Source organism: Triticum aestivum, chromosome 6B, assembly GCF_018294505.1.
Source record: "Triticum aestivum cultivar Chinese Spring chromosome 6B, IWGSC CS RefSeq v2.1, whole genome shotgun sequence".
In the NCBI taxonomy this organism is placed as follows: Eukaryota; Viridiplantae; Streptophyta; class Magnoliopsida; order Poales; family Poaceae; genus Triticum; species Triticum aestivum.
In genome coordinates this window covers 611154692-611166579 of record NC_057810.1, presented here as the reverse complement: position 1 = coordinate 611166579, position 11888 = coordinate 611154692, and positions in this window count along the sequence as shown.

The following is an 11888-nucleotide window of genomic DNA, read 5'->3' as shown; positions in this document are numbered from 1 at the left end:
GGCACCCTTGGAAAGATTAGTGCCATTATCAGTTATGATGCTATGTGGAAAACCAAAACGAAAGATCACCTTTTTGATGAACTGCACCGCTGTGGCCGCATCACACTGACTGACCGGTTCTGCCTCAATCCACTTTGTAAATTTATCCACTGCCACCAGGAGGTGCGTTTTTTTATCTTTAGACCTTTTGAAAGGTCCCACCATGTCAAGCCCCCAGACTGCGAACGGCCAAGTAATTGGAATCATCCTCAACTCCTGAGCCGGCACATGAGCTCGTCTTGAGAACTTTTGACACCCGTCACATTTGCTAACAAGATCTTCTGCATCAGCATGAGCCGTCAGCCAATAAAAACCATGACGGAAAGCCTTGGCCACCAGAGATTTTGAGCCGGCATGATGACCACAATCCCCTTCATGGATCTCTCGAAGTATCTCTTGACCCTCTGCAGGCGACACACAACGCTGGAACGCACCGGTGACACTGAGATGATGTAACTCGCCGTTAACAATTGTCATGGATTTGGATCGTCTGACAATTTGTCTTGCCAAGGTCTCATCCTCAGGCAGCTCTCCCCGGGTCATATAAGCCAAATATGGCAATGTCCAATCCGGGATGATGTGGAGTGCAGCCACCAACTGTGCCTCCGGGTCTGGCACTGCAAGCTCTTCCTCTGTAGGTACCTTGACAGAAGGATTATGTAAGACGTCCAGAAAGGTATTAGGCGGCACCGGCTTACGCTGAGAGCCCAACCGGCTTAAAGCATCCGCCGCCTCATTTTTCCTTCTGTCAATGTGCTCCACCTGATACCCTTTGAAGTACCCAGCTACAGCATCAACTTCACGACGATAAGCCGCCATAAGGGGATCCTTAGAATCCCATGTGCCTGAAACCTGCTGAGCCACAAGATCTGAGTCGCCCAAGCACCTTACCCGGCTTAAATTCATCTCCTTAGCCATCCGGAGACCATGGAGCAAGGCCTCGTATTCAGCTGCATTGTTAGTGCAAGTCAACATGAGCCGGAGCACATAACGAAATTTGTCACCTCGGGGGGAAGTTAAGACAACTCCAGCCCTTGATCCTTCTAACTGCCTGGACCCATCAAAATGAATAGTCCAATACGTATTGTCCGGCCTCTCCTCAGGTGCCTGCAACTCTGTCCAATCATTGATAAAATCTACCAATGCCTGAGATTTGATGGCAGTACGGGTCATGTACTTTAAACCATAAGGCCCAAGCTCAATGGCCCACTTGGCGATTCGTCCTGTAGCTTCTCTATTCTGAATGATATCTCCCAAAGGAGCTGAGCTCACCACCGTTATAGGGTGACCTTGGAAGTACTGCTTTAGTTTCCGATTAGCCATGAACACACCATAAACAAGCTTCTGCCAATGTGGATACCTTTGTTTAGACTCAATGAGAACCTCGCTGACATAGTAAACCGGCTGTTGAACCGGATGCTCCTTGCTTGCCTCCTTACGTTCCACCACGATGGCAACACTGACAGCCCGTGAGTTAGCAGCCACGTACAACAATAGCGGCTCTTTATCAATGGGAGCTGCAAGAACCGGTGGCTCAGACAACTGTCTCTTTAAATCCTCAAAGGCAGTGTTAGCAGCATCACTCCAAACAAAAGTGTCTGTTTTCTTCATCATCTGGTACAGCGGCAAGGCCTTCTCGCCTAACCGGCTTATGAACCGGCTTAAAGCGGCAACACGTCTCGCCAGGCGTTGAACATCATTGATACACGCCGGCTTAGCCAGAGAGGTGATCGCCGTGATCTTCTCCGGATTAGCTTCAATGCCTCTATTTGACACCAGAAAACCCAAGAGCTTGCCTGCAGGTACACCAAATACACACTTGGCCGGGTTAAGCATCATCTTGTAAACCCGGAGATTGTCAAAGGTTTCTCTCAAATCGGATATTAAAGTTTCCTTTTCTCTGGATTTCACCACGATGTCATCCACATAAGCATGAACATTGCGCCCAATCTGATCGTGCAAACAGTTCTGCACACATCGCTGATAAGTTGCCTGGGCACTCTTGAGCCCAAACGGCATAGATACATAACAGAAGGCCCCAAACGGAGTGATGAAAGCTGTCTTCTCCTGGTCCTTAACTGCCATCTTGATCTGATGATAGCCAGAGTAAGCATCCAAAAAGCTCAAACGTTCACAACCTGCCGTAGCATCAATGATTTGATCAATACGGGGGAGTGCAAAGGGATCAGCCGGGCAAGCCTTGTTTAAGTCCGTGTAATCCACACACATCCGCCAAGTGCCGTTCTTCTTGAGTACCAGCACCGGGTTAGCCAACCACTCTGGATGAAAGACCTCGACAATAAACCCGGCCGCTAAGAGCCGGGCCACCTCTTCTCCAATGGCTGCTCGTCTCTCTTCGTTGAATCGTCGGAGAAACTGCCTGACCGGCTTATACTTCGGATCAATATTGAGAGTGTGCTCAGCGAGTTCCCTCGGTACACCCGGCATGTCAGAAGGTTTCCATGCAAAGATGTCCCGGTTCTCACGGATGAACTCGATGAGCGCGCTTTCCTATTTAGGATCCAAATTGGCACTAATACTGAACTGCTTAGAGGTGTCCCCCGGGGTGAAGTCAACAAGCTTTGTATCAGCGGCCGATTTAAACTTCAACGCCGGGTCGTGCTCTGTAGTTGGTTTCTTGAGGGAGGTCATATCCGTCGGGTCAACATTGTCTTGATAAAATTTGAGCTCCTCCGCGGCACAGGCCGTCTCAGCGTAAGCCGCGTCGCCTTCTTCGCATTCCAAGGCCACCTTTCGACTCCCATGCACGGTGATGGTACCCTTGTAACCCGGCATCTTGAGTTGTAAGTAAACATAACACGGCCGTGCCATGAACTTAGCATAAGCCGGTCGCCCAAATTGAGCGTGATACGGGCTCTTGATCTTGACCACCTCAAACGTCAACTTCTCAGCCCTGGAATCATACTCATCTCCAAAAGCCACCTCTAGTTCAATCTTACCAACTGGGTAAGCTGACTTACCTGGGACCACCCCGTGAAAAACCGTGTTGGACGTCCTCAGATTCTTCTCAGTTAACCCCATACGCTGGAAGGTCTCAGAATAGAGGATATTGATGCTGCTACCTCCGTCCATGAGTACCTTAGCGAATTTATATCCGCCAACCTGGGGTGCTACAACCAAGGCTAACTGACCAGGATTATCAACTCGTAGCGGGTGATCCTCCCTGCTCCAAATGATAGGTTGCTCTGACCATCTCAAATAACGAGGGACCGCCGGCTCAACCGAATTTACAACCCTTTTATGAACCTTCTGGTCACGTTTGCATAAGCTAGTGGTGAACACATGGTATTGCCCACCACTCAACTGTTTCGGTTGGCTCTGGTAACCCGACTGCTGCTGCGGTTGTCCTCCCTGACCAGCTTGCTGTTGATTATTTCCACCCGGTTGTCCCTGAAAACCGGAATTTGAACCGCCACCCGGTCCATGAAAGCCGCCGGCCCCTGAACCGCCACCAGGTCCATGACCACCATCAAAGATGTTGGAATTTTTAAACGCCTTCATGATCGCACAATCTTTCCACAGGTGAGTAGCGGGGTGCTCCCGGGTACCGTGTTTCGGACAGGGCTCGTTGAGTAGCTGCTCAAGAGATGGACCTGACCCGCCGGTTCGCGGCCACTTACCCTTGCGTCTCTGATTATTACCCTGTGTACTAGCATTAGCCACAAGCTCCGGACTACCGTCCGCCTTACGCTTATTGCCGCCTTGATTCCCCGGGTTATGCTGTTGACCTTTTCCATTACCGTTCCTTTTACCCTTCCCTGCTTTCTCATCGTCAGACGCAGGGTCCTTGGTATTATCAGAATCGGCGTATTTGACTAAAGCCGCCATCAGCGTTCCCATATCGGTGCAGTCACGCTTTAGGCGTCCCAATTTCTGCCTCAGCGGCTCAAAGTTGCAATTTTTCTCCAACATGAGGACTGCAGAGCCGGCATCCATCTTATCCGATGAATGAATTATCTCCTTGACCCGGCGTACCCAATGGGTGGTGGACTCACCCTCCCCCTGCTTACAACTTGTCAAGTCCACGATTGACATGGACTGCTTACAGGTGTCCTTGAAGTTCTGGATGAACCGGGCCTTTAACTCCTCCCACGAACCAATGGAATTGGGTGGTAAACCTTTTAGCCAGGACCGGGCCGTTCCATCTAACATCATGGTGAAGTATTTAGCCATTGCCGCGTCGCTAACCTCCAACAGCTCCATGGCCATCTCATAGCTCTCAATCCACGCTCCGGGCTGTAAGTCGGCCGTGTAATTCGGCACCTTCCGAGGTCCTTTGAAGTCTTTAGGCAGGCGCACGTTGCGTAAAGCCGGTATCAAACAAGGAACTCCACCGGTTCTGGTGGCTACTCCCAACTCAATAGAAGTCGTTGGGTACTCCGAGATGTCCTGATGAGCCGTCAGCTGAGCCGCCTGTTGAGCCGCCCGCTCGTTCTCCTGACGTATTCGGTCTTGCACCGGGTTATAGCCCCCATGTTGGTTACGGCGTTGGGCGTTGCTTGATAAAGCTTCGGACTCCATGTGCCTGCTGTAACTCGGACTCCGGTTCTGACGAGGCGGCTCTAACCAAGGCGGAGGGGTTGAATGAATCTTATCCCGACTATAAGAATAGGTCTCCTCCTGGGCCAGGGCCGTCTGGACAAGTTCCCTGATCCTCCGGGTCTCCACTGCTGTTGGATCATCACCGTCCACTGGAAGAGCTGCCAAACGTGCTGATGCTGCGATTAAATTCTCCATGGGGTTGGAAAAGTGACCCTCGGTATTGGCACATAACGCGACGGTGCCATGCTCATATGAGGAGGTGGCATCTCCTGACGTTGAGCCGGCCCCCCCCCCCCGCTCCGGGTGTCATAAATTGATTAGCATTGGGCGGTTTACTCGGGCTGGCTCCGGGTGTGGCAAAAAGAACCCTAGGGTCGTAATTCGGAGGTAACCGGGATTGGGTCTTCTGGTGTCTCCTCCTCATTACTTCATTGGACGCGTTTAAACTCATTGTGAGCTGATAAGCCTCTGACTGCAACCGCTGTGCCCGGGCGTCGAGAGCCGCCCGCTCCGTAGCTAGCCTAGTGTCCTCAGCTGCTAAGGCCTCCTTGGCCTGAGCTATCTCCTCACGTACCTGTGCTACCTCCGCGTCATGCTCATCTTTGTTTGCAGGGATGACTGTGGCGGTTAACAGGGTCGTAAGCTTATCCATGAGGTCTATCAGTACTTGAGCCGGCGGGCGCACAGGGCCTCCTGCCCCGGCTGCTCCTAACCCGGAAGTGATTGCGGCTGCGGCTGTAGAGTTTTGTCCGGGTTGAGTCCCATCCATAAAGACTCCTGCCCAATTTGGCGACTCACAGAGGTCCGGAATACTAAGACCATCGGAACAGCCCCCGAGCGCACCATCTTGAACTTGATACAAAGAAAATCTGTTGAACCGGTGGACGAATCACCGTCAGAGGGGACGGCCGTCTCACCACCATCTTCAGGACCTTCAGAAAGCTCTTCTCCGTGGACGCAGCCCACAAAGACACGCTTCACGCCGGGTTGAACTCGGGCAGGTTTCGCACGCTGAGCCGTCTCAACGAGGTCGGTGCAGTTGTCCGGCTCAGGCCCCGGCTCACCAATCCGGCCGATAAAGACGTGGATCCCTCCAAAGGGGACCCGGTACCCGTACTCAATTGAGCCGGCGTCGGGGCCCCAGCCTTCGTCGTCGATGTAGATCTTGCCGCGACGACTCTTGGTCATCCGGCCCGTTACGTATCCCTTGAGCCCTTCGAAGTTGCCCTTCAAGAACTCAAATCCACCGTGCGCAGGCCCCACTATGGGCGCCAACTGTCGTGGAATTGTCACGTCAGATGTCCTCGTGAAAGGACTTAGTTGTGGAGCCATTGCAACTAGGAAGCTTGAAGGGGTTAAACAGGACAAAGGACACGAGAGGGTTTATACTAGTTCGGCCCCTTACAGTGAAGGTAAGGCCTACGTCTAGTTGGGTTGGTATTGATGTTTCGATGACCAGGGAGCGAGATACGCTATGCCTGGCTCTCGATGAGTTGTTTCTTGCCCTAAGCCGCCAGCAGGTCATCCCCTTATATACACGGGTCGACGCCCTCCGGCCTACAGAGTCCCGGCCGGCTTATAAACAATGTCCGGCTCGGTGACTAGTTAAGTCTACCTTATGATACAAGTAATATTATAACTGCAGTTTACTACAACGGGCCTTAAGTCGCTGGTGGGCTTTAAGCTCCTTATGAACCATCATCTTCATGCCTTGTCTTGGGCTTCTCTCCGGTGAGCCCTCTTTGCGTAACCCGGCCCCTCCTGGGCGGCTTACACAAATAGTTATATCCCCAACATTATCAGTAACAAAGATAGGTGAAGTAGCAAAAGCGGGGTCAGGTTTCATTCTAGCATTAAGAGATTTCTTCTTCCATTTAGCTAATAACTTACTAAGATCATATATATCTTTGCAAGCAAAAATAGCTCTAGCAGCTTCCTCATCCATAACATAACCCTCAGGAACAACAAGCAATTCATAATTAGGGGGAGAACTTTCATCATCACTATCATCAATAAAATCATCATTAATAATTTCATTCTCTCTAACCCTAGCAAGTTGTTCATCAAGAAATTCACCTAATGGCAAAGTAGTATCTCGCACAGAAGTAGTTTCATCATAAGTATCATGCATAGCAGAAGTGGCATCATCAATAACATGCGACATATCAGAATTCAAAGCAGTAGCAGGTTTAGGTGTCGCAAGCTTACTCAAAATAGAAGGATAATCTAGTGCAGAGCTAGATGGCAGTTCCTTACCTCCCCTCGTAGTTGAGGGAAAAATCCTGGTTCTTTCGTCTGTCAAGTTCCTCATAGTGATCAGCAGATATAAATCCCAAGTGACTCAAAGAATAGAGCTATGCTCCCCAGCAATGGCGCCAGAAATCCTTCTTGCTATGTCTTGAGCTTGCGTTGGTTTTCCTTGAAGAGGAAAGGCTGATGCATCAATAGTAACATAAGTATTTCCCTCAGTTTTTGAGAACCAAGGTATCAATCCAGTAGGAGGCTCCTCAAAAGTCCCACGCACCTACACAAACAAACAAAGAACTCGCAACCAACACAATAAAGGGGTTGTCAATCCCTTCACGGCCACTTGCGAAAGTGAGATCTGATAGAGATAGTATGATAAGATAAATATTTTTTTGGTATTTTATAATATAGATTGGAAAAGTAAATATGCAAATAAAAAGTAGATTGAAAGCTTATATGATAAAAGATAGACCCGGGGGCCGTAGGTTTCACTAGTGGATTCTCTCAAGATAGCATAAGTATTACGGTGGGTGAACAAATTACTGTCGAGCAATTGATAGAAAAGCGAATAATTATGAGATTATCTAGGCATGATCATGTATATAGGCATCACGTCCGTGACAAGTAGACCGACTCCTGCCTCCATCTACTACTATTACTCCACACATCGACCGCTATCCAGCATGCATCTAGAGTATTAAGTTCATAAAGAACGGAGTAACACATTAAGAAAGATGACATGATGTAGAGGGATAAACTCATGCAATATGGTATAAACCCCTTCTTTTTATCCTCGATGGCAACAATACAATATGTGCCGTGTTGCCCTTATTGTCACTGGGAAAGGACACCGCAAGATTGAACCCAAAGCTAAGCACTTCTCCCATTGCAAGAAAGATCAATCTAGTAGGCCAAACCAAACTGATAATTCGAAGAGACTTGCAAAGATAACTTAATCACACATAAAAGAATTCAGAGGAGATTCAAATATTTCTCATAGATAAACTTGATCATAAACCCACAATTCATCAGATCTCGACAAACACACCGCAAAAAGAGTTACATCGAATAGATCTCTAAGAAGATCGAGGAGAACAAGGTATTGAGATCCAAAAAGAGAGAAGAAACCATCTAGCTAATAACTATGGACCCGAAGGTCTGTGGTAAACTACTCACAACTCATCGGAGGGGCTATGGTGTTGATGTACAAGCCCTCCATGGTCGATTCCCCCTCCGACGGAGTGCCGACGAAGGCTCCAAGATGGGATCTCGCGGATACGGAAGGTTATGGTGGTGGAAATAGTTTTTCGTGGTCTCATTTGATGTTTTCGGGGTACATGGGTATATATAGGAGGAAGAAATAGGTCGGTGGATGCCCGAGGGGCCCACGAGATAGGGGGCGTGCCCAGTAGGGGAGTGGGGGCGCCCTCCACCCTCGTGGCCGCCTCGGCAGCTTCTTGACTTGCACTCCAAGTCCTCAGGATCACGTTCGTTCCAAAAATCACACCCCCGAAGGTTTCATTCCGTTTGGACTCCATTTGATATTTCTTTTCTTCGAAACACTGAAATAGGCAAAAAACAGCAATAAGGGCTGGGCCTCCGGTTAGTAGGTTAGTCCCAAAAATGATATAAATGTGTAAAGTAAAGCCCATAAACATCCAAAATGGTAATATAATAGCATGGAACAATCAAAAATATAGATACGTTGGAGACGTATCAAGCATCCCCAAGCTTAATTCCTGCTCGTCCTCGAGTAAGTAAATGATAAAAACAGAATTTTTGATGTGGAATGCTACCTAGCATAATTCTCAATGTTATTTTATTTATTGTGGCATGAATGTTCAGATCCAAATGGTTCAAAATAAAAGTTCATATTGACATAAGAAATAGTAATACTTCAAGCATACTAATCAAGCAATCATGTCTTCTCAAAATAACATGGCTAAAGAAAGTTCATCCCTAAAAAATCATATAGTTAGGCTATGCTTCATTTTCGTCACACAAAAATGCTCCCATCTTATACACCCCCTATGACAAGCCAAGCAATTGTTTCGTACTTAAATAATCTCAAACTTTTTCAACTTTCACGCAATACATGAGCGTGAGCCATGGATATAGCACTATGGGTGGAATAGAATATGATGATGGGGATTGTGTGGAGAAGACAAAAAAGGAGAAAGTCTCATATTGACGAGGATAATCAACGGGCTATGGAGATGCCCATAAATTGATGTCAACATGAGGAGTAGGGATTGCCATGCAACGGATGCACTAGAGCTATAAATGTATGAAAGCTCAACAAAAGAAACTAGTGGGTGTGCATCCAACTTGCTTGCTCACGAAGACCTAGGGCATTTTGAGGAAGCCCATCGTAGGAATATACAAGCCAAGTTCTATAATGAAAAATTTCCACTAGTGTATAAAAGTGACAACATATGAGACTCGCTATATGAAGGACATGGTGCTACTTTGAAGCACTGGTGTGGAAAAAGAGATAGTAACATTGCCCTCCTTTTCTTTTCTTTTTTCTTTTTTTTGGGCCTTTCTTTTTTTGGCCCTTTTTTTCTTTGGCCTTTTTTTCGTTTGGCCTTTCTTTATTTTATTTTATTTGGGGACAATGCTCTAATAATGATGATCATCACACTTCTATTTATTTACAACTCATGAATTAGAACTCAAAACTAGAACAAGATATGACTCTATATGAATGCCTCCGGCGGTGTACCGGGATGGGCAATGAATCAAGAGTGACATGTATGAAAATTATGCATGGTTGCTTTGCCACAAATACGATGTCAACTACATGATCATGCAAGGCAATATGACAATGGTAATGTGCGTCATGATGATAAACGGTACGGTGGAAAGTTGCATGGCAATATATCTCGGAATGGCTATGGAAATGCCATAATAGGTAGGTATGGTGGCTGTTTTGAGGAAGATATAAGGAGGTTTATGTGTGATAGAGCATATCATATCACGGGGTTTGGATGCACCGGTGAAGTTTTCACCAACTCTCAAGGTGAGAAAGGGCAATGCACGGTACTGAAGAGGCTAGCAATGATGGAAAGATAAAAGTGCGTATAATCCATGGACTCAACATTAGTCAAGAGAACTCATATACTTATTGCAAAAAACTACAAGTCATCAAAAACCAAGCACTACGCGCATGCTCCTAGAGGGATAGATTGGAAGTTAAAGACCATCGCTCGCCCCGACCACCACTCATAAGGATGCACAATCTAAGAACACCTCATGTTTCAAATTTGTTGCACAACTTTAACCATACGTGCATGCTATGGGACTTGCTAACTTCAACACAAGCATTCTTTAAATTCATAATCACCCAACTAGCATGACTCTAATATCACTACCTCCATATCTCAAAACAATTATCAAGTATCAAATTGATCATAGCATCCAATTCACTTCCTATGATAGTTTTTATTATACCCAACTTGGATGCCTACCATTCTAGGACCAATTTTATAACCATAGCAAATACCATGCTGTTATAAGAGACTCTCAAAATAATATAAGTGAAGCATGAGAGACTAACAGTTTCTTCAAAATTAAGCCACGGCCGTGCTCTAAAAGATATAAGTGAAGCACTGGAGCAAAAACTATCTATCTCAAAAGATATAAATGAAGCACATAGAGTATTCTAATAAATTCCAATCTAGTGGACTTCTCCCAAAAGGTGTGTACAACAAGGATGATTGTGGGAAACTAAAAAGCAAAATACTAATATAATACAAGACGCTCCAAGCAAAACACATATCATGTGGCGAATAAAAATATAGCTCCAAGTAAAGTTACCGATAAACGAAGACGAAAGAGGGGATGCCTTCCGGGGGCATCCCCAAGATCAGGCTTTTGGCTATTCTTGAATATCTTTGGATGCCATGGGCATCCCCAAGCTTAGGCTTTTTCCACTCCTTATTCCATAGTCCATCAAGTCTTTACCCAAAAATTGAAAACTTCACAACACAAAACTCAATAGGAAATCTCATAAGCTTCGTTAGTGAAAGAAAGCAAAACCACCACATAGGGTACTGTAATGAAATCATTCTTTATTTATATTGGTGTTAAAACTACTGTATTCCAAGTTCTCTATGGTTCATACCACTTAATACTAGCCATAGATGCATCAAAATAAGCAAACAACACACAAAAAACAGAATCTGTCAAAAATAGAACAATCTGTAGAAATCTGTAACCCATGAATACTTATGGAACTCTAAAATTCCTACCAAAATAGGAAGTCCTGGGAAATTTATCTATTGATCTACAGCAAAAAGAATCAACACAACAGAACGTTTATGTGATTTAACAAAACTAACTTCGTGCGTGCAAAGTTTCAGTTTTTCAGCAGAATCAAATTAACTATCACCATAGGTTATCCTATAGGTTCTACTTGGCACAAACACTAATTAAAACATAAAAACACATCTAAACAAAAGGTAGATGCAAAATTTATTACTAAACAGAAACAAAAACAAAAAACACAAATAAAATTGGGTTGCCTCCCAACTAGCGTTATCGTTTAACGCCCCTAGCTAGGCATAAAAGCGAGGATAGATCTAAGTAGTGCCATCTTTAGTTTTTAGTTTTTAGCAGAGTCATGCTCGAATCCGGGAGGTTCTTTACGTTTCCCTTCATACTCAGAAATTTTTAGATCTAAAGAGTCCAACCGCTTATTGCAAAGAGTAATCAACATATTCATGCGGTGAAGATTTCTGCTAACACTCTTGAGAGGTTCAAGAAACTTTTGTAAGATTTTTGTAACTTCACAAATCTTTTCAAACACTTGTGTTTCTTCTTGGGTAGGATGAGATCCCCCCTTTTGAGGTAGTATTCCCACTATTCCTCCTATAATTTCATGCGCAATACTGGGATCAATTTCAATAAAATTTCCTTTGGCAATGCAATCCTAGAGTTGTCTATGGGACATATTTAGCCCAACATAAAAATTGCGAAGTAAGATTCTAAAATTCACCTCTAGGGTGCAATTGCGATAAGATTCCATCATCCTATAC